This window comes from Salvelinus namaycush, unplaced genomic scaffold, assembly GCF_016432855.1.
Source record: "Salvelinus namaycush isolate Seneca unplaced genomic scaffold, SaNama_1.0 Scaffold430, whole genome shotgun sequence".
In the NCBI taxonomy this organism is placed as follows: Eukaryota; Metazoa; Chordata; class Actinopteri; order Salmoniformes; family Salmonidae; genus Salvelinus; species Salvelinus namaycush.
Window position 1 is genome coordinate 35,878 of NW_024061121.1, and position 6,000 is coordinate 41,877.

Below are 6,000 nucleotides of genomic sequence, written 5' to 3' on the forward strand. Positions count from 1 at the left end.
CTCCCTCTCTCTTCGCTCCCTCTCTCCATATTTGCCTCCCTCGCTCCATCTCTCCACATCTCCCTCTTTTCCACCCTCGCTCCATCTCTCCATCTATCCCTCTTTTCCTCCCTCACGCCATCTGTCCCTCTTTTCCTCCCTCTCTCCGTCTCACCCTCTTATCCTCCCTCGCTCCATCTATACCTATTTTCCTCCCTCACTCACTCTCTCCATCTCTCCCTCTTTTCCTTCCTCGATCCATCTCTCCCTCTTTTCCTCCCTCTCTCCCTCCTTTCATCTCTCCATCTTTTCCTCCCTCGCTCCATCGCTCCCTCACTATCTCTCCATCTCTTCCTCTTTTCCTCCCTCGCTCCCTCTCTCCGTCTCTCCATCTTTTCCTCCCTCTCTCCATCTCTCCCTCACTATCTCTCCATCTCTCCATCTTTTCCTCCCTCGCTCCATCTCTTCCTCGCTCCCTCTCTCCATCTCGCCCTCTTTTCCTCCCTCGCTCCCTCGCTCCATCTCTCCATCTTATCCTCCCTCTCTCCATCTCTCCCTCTTTTCCTCTCTCCACAGGCACATCCACTCCTGCTTGTTTATCACCATCTCGCTTCATCTCTCTCTCTCTCTCTCTCTACCTGTTTATAAAGGCCAACTGTGCATTTACAAATCCTTAAGTCCCTCAGATTCAAATCTGGACCTCAAAGCCAGTTCCACTGTTATTTTTTTATTCTCCCTCTCTAATCAGGGGCTGACTTAGACCTGGGACACCAGGTGGGTGAAATGTACAATAAGGTAGAACAGAGAAGCATCAGTAGCCCAGACCTCATAGGGTTAGAATGCCCCTGCCCTATATAGAGCACTACTTTTTACCAGGGCTCATATAAATACTGTACCAGGGAACTCACTATCGAGGGGTAGTTTGGCCCAACATCATGTGGTAAATGAGGAGCACTTCAACTTCCTGGATCTTGACCAATCATGATCGCCACATGAACAAGGTATTTTGCGATGCCTGTGATTGTACTTCTGAAGGTCAAGCTCTGTTTCTGGAAAAGGTTGTTCTAGTTTTGTTCCCTTGCGTCACGACTTTTTCTTTTCTGCCCTCTTTTCTCTTTTCTTTCCATCCAGATCTCATCAAGACGAAGGAATGAGCAGCAGGAGGAGAGACAATCAACCAGCCAACAGTGTGAAGAAAGACCGGGCCGCCACACTAACCTCTTCACCCTCTGATACTGGGGGACCAGAGGAAAAAGACCCAGTCATTCACCATAACATAACACATTCACCTATTTTACTTTTTAATTACTTTGTGAATCTTTATTATAATGAAATTATGTAATCCGTCTTCAATTAAATTAATCATCAATCAATCTTTATTACTAAATCTGTAAATCTAAATCTAATTATCAAAATCAAATATGTATGTAAAATAAATAAACGTGTAATAAGAGGGCTCTGACATATCAAACTGAAGAGATGAGTGGTGAGACACCAGGCAGTCTGTTAGATCTGTCTGAAGAGATGAGTGGTGAGACACTTGGCAGTATGTTAGATATAACTGAAGAGATGAGTGGTGAGACACCTGGCAGTCTGTTAGATCTGTCTGAAGAGATAAGTGGTGAGACACTTGGTATCTGTTGGATCTGTCTGAAGAGTTGAGTGGTGAGACACCTGGCAGTCTGTTAGATCTGTCTGAAGAGATGAGTGGTGAGACACCTGGCAGTGTGTTAGATCTATCTGAAGAGATGAGTGGTGAGACACCTGGCAGTCTGTTAGATATAACTGAAGAGATGAGTGGTGAGACACCTGGTATCTGTTGGATATAACTGAAGAGATGATTGGTGAGACACCTGGCAGTCTGTTGGATATAACTGTAGAGATGAGTGGTGAGACACCTAGCAGTCTGTTAGATATAACTGAAGAGATGAGTGGTGAGAAACCTGGCAGTCTGTTAGATATAACTGAAGAGTTGAGTGGTGAGAAACCTGGCAGTCTGTTAGATCTAACTACTACTATTAGCCATGTTTACCTTTATTTAACTACGCAAGTCAGTTAAGAACAAATTATTATTTTCAATGACAGCCTAGGAACAGTGGGTTAACTGCCTGTTCAGGGGCAGAACGACAGATTTGTACCTTGTCAGCTGGGGGATTTGAACTTGCAACCTTTCGGTTACTAGTCCAACGCTCTAACCACTAGACTACCCTGCCGCACCCATTCACATATTAGCCATAGTGCCAGAGGACTAAACCTTTTGTTCGACTACTCTTCCGTTCTATAGCCTTATATTGAGAGGTTTAATCATATCTAAACATAATATCTCTATTGCGTTCCATCTAGAACATTGTGGGAGCTTTCCATCTGACCTTACATGCCACCTAGAACAATGTGGGATCCATCTAACCTTACACGCCATCTAGAGTCTAGAACAATAATGGGATCCATCTAACCTTACACGCCATCTAGAGTCTAGAACAATAATGGGATCCATCTAACCTTACACGCCATCTAGAGTCTAGAACAATAATGGGATCCATCTAACCTTACACACCATCTAGAGTCTAGAACAATAATGGGATCCATCTAACCTTACACACCATCTAGAGTCTAGAACAATAATGGGATCCATCTAACCTTACACGCCATCTAGAGTCTAGAACAATAATGGGATCCATCTAACCTTACACACCATCTAGATTCTAGAACAATAATGGGATCCATCTAACCTTACACACCATCTAGAGTCTAGAACAATAATGGGATCCATCTAACCTTACACACCATCTAGAGTCTAGAACAATAATGGGATCCATCTAACCTTACACACCATCTAGAGTCAAGAACAATAATGGGATCCATCTAACCTTACACGCCATCTAGAGTCTAGAACAATAATGGGATCCATCTAACCTTACACGCCATCTAGAGTCTAGAACAATAATGGGATCCATCTAACCTTACACACCATCTAGAGTCTAGAACAATGTGGGATCCATCTAACCTTACACGCCATCTAGAGTCTAGAACAATAATGGGATCCATCTAACCTTACACACCATCTAGAGTCTAGAGCAATGTGGGATCCATCTAACCTTACACACCATCTATAGTCTAGAACAATGTGGGATCCATCTAACCTTACACACCATCTAGAGTCTAGAACAATAATGGGATCCATCTAACCTTACACGCCATCTAGAGTCTAGAACAATAATGGGATCCATCTAACCTTACACGCCAGCTAGAGTCTAGAACAATAATGGGATCCATCTAACCTTACACACCATCTAGAGTCTAGAACAATGTGGGATCCATCTAACCTTACACGTCATCTAGAGTCTAGAACAATAATGGGATCCATCTAACCTTACATGCCATCTAGAGTCTAGAACAATGTGGGATCCATCTAACCTTACACGCCATCTAGAGTCTAGAACAATAATGGGATCCATCTAACCTTACACGCCATCTAGAGTCTAGAACAATAATGGGATCCATCTAACCTTACACGCCATCTAGAGTCTAGAACAATGTGGGTTCCATCTAACCTTACACACCATCTAGAGTCTAGAACAATAATGGGATCCATCTAACCTTACACGCCATCTAAAGTCTAGAACAATAATGGGATCCATCTAACCTTACACGCCATCTAGAGTCTAGAACAATGTGGGATCCATCTAACCTTACACACCATCTAGAGTCTAGAACAATAATGGGATCCATCTAACCTTACACGCCATCTAGAGTCTAGAACAATGTGGGATCCATCTAACCTTACACGCCATCTAAAGTCTAGAACAATAATGGGATCCATCTAACCTTACACACCATCTAGAGTCTAGAACAATAATGGGATCCATCTAACCTTACACGCCATCTAGAGTCTAGAACAATGTGGGATCCATCTAACCTTACACACCATCTAGAGTCTAGAACAATAATGGGATCCATCTAACCTTACACACCATCTAGAGTCTAGAACAATAATGGGATCCATCTAACCTTACACGCCATCTAGAGTCTAGAACAATGTGGGATCCATCTAACCTTACACGCCATCTAGTCTAGAACAATGTGGGATCCATCTAACCTTACACGCCATCTAGTCTAGAACAATGTGGGATCCATCTAACCTTACACACCATCTAGAGTCTAGAACAATAATGGGATCCATCTAACCTTACACGCCATCTAGAGTCTAGAACAATATGGGATCCATCTAACCTTACACACCATCTAGAGTCTAGAACAAAAATGGGATCCATCTAACCTTACACGCCATCTAGAGTCTAGAACAATAATGGGATCCATCTAACCTTACACGCCATCTAGAGTCTAGAACAATGTGGGAGTGTGGAACAGTATAAACAGCAGAACACCACATTCACCGACCCAAAATACTGTAGCTCCACCAGCCACAGATTCATGAACATTACGGGTTGGGGTGGAGGGGGAGCACTATACTTTATATGGTCACCATCCTGTTTTCTAACAAGCTAAGAATCGACACGTGTCTGTCTGTCGCTAGCGTTGACATTTTGACATTCAGTAGCAGAAAACGTGACATATTCCAGCATCACTGTGCTGCTCTTGATTGCTATGCGTATGACTGGCATGGTCTTTATTAAACAACTTCAGACCTTTGACATCGAGGCAGGAGTACATCACAACATCAACACACACACATAGGAGTACATCACAGCATCAACATTACACACACACGAGTACATCCCAGCATTACACACATAGGAGTACATCACAGCATCAACATTACACACACATGAGTACATCCCAGCATTACACACACAGGAGTACATCACAACACCATCAACACACACACAGGAGTACATCAACACACATAGGAGTACATTATATCGTCACACCAGGTTCACAGAGTCTGCCATGTGTTCTTGTCACACTATGCTTGCTGTTTCAGCTCCGATGCCTTGTCACATCGTCTAATACCTTGATACACACACTAACACACAACCAGAGACACACACACACACACACACATACAGACACACACACAGAAAAGCTCTGACAATGTCTGATGTTCAGAGAGCAGCATCTGTATCTGCAGACGAAGATTAGGTACCAAGCAGCACCCTATTCCCTATGTAGTGCACTACTTTAGCACCCTATGCCCTTATGCAGTGCACTACTTTTCACCAGAGCCATATGAGCCCTGGTCAAAAGTAGTGTACTATATAGGGAAGGGGATGCCGCTTGAGACGCAAGGGGGGGGGGCAACAACTCAGTAAACAGGAAAGAGCTTCTTATCAGCACCGACAAACACTTTGAACTACAGGATGTCTGGTTTTTTGTAGTCTTTCAACGGATTAATTATGGTTCCTTCCTCCTTCCTTCCCAATGCATGCAGGGAATCGCTTAGAACTTCACAAACATGGGATGTGTGCTGAATGGCACCCAATTCCCTAAATAGTGGCACCCTATGGGTCCTGGTCAAATTATTGCACTACATAGGGAATAGGATGACGTGTGAGACGCAGACATGAAACAGTCAGGCGTTATAATAGTCTGTAATTTTCTTCTTATCGTCGGTTAACCAGATTGTTAATAATTGTATCAAATGAATTCGCCTTATTTCACATTGTCAAATGTCTTCATGATCTATTTCTAAAAGATATGAGTTTAAGTGCAGATACTTGGTTGTGTATCGCTTGCAGATGTTTGGTAATTTTGAGTATTTACCTAACGTGATTGGCTGATATTTACCTAACGTGATTGGCTGATATGTTATGTTCTACTGATTTACTCTCTTCTACTTTCTGGGTTTTGGAAAATTGAGCGAAAAGCGTTTAAATTTGTTTTCCGATGTTAACCATTCCGATGTTAGGCATTCATGAATAATTCCTTTCGGTGGTACTATGCTATACAAAACATCCAATAACAGGACAGTACTATGATACAATAAACAACAGTAAAGTACAGTACTATGGTACAATAAACAACAGTAAAGTACAGTACTATGATACAATAAACAGCAGTAAA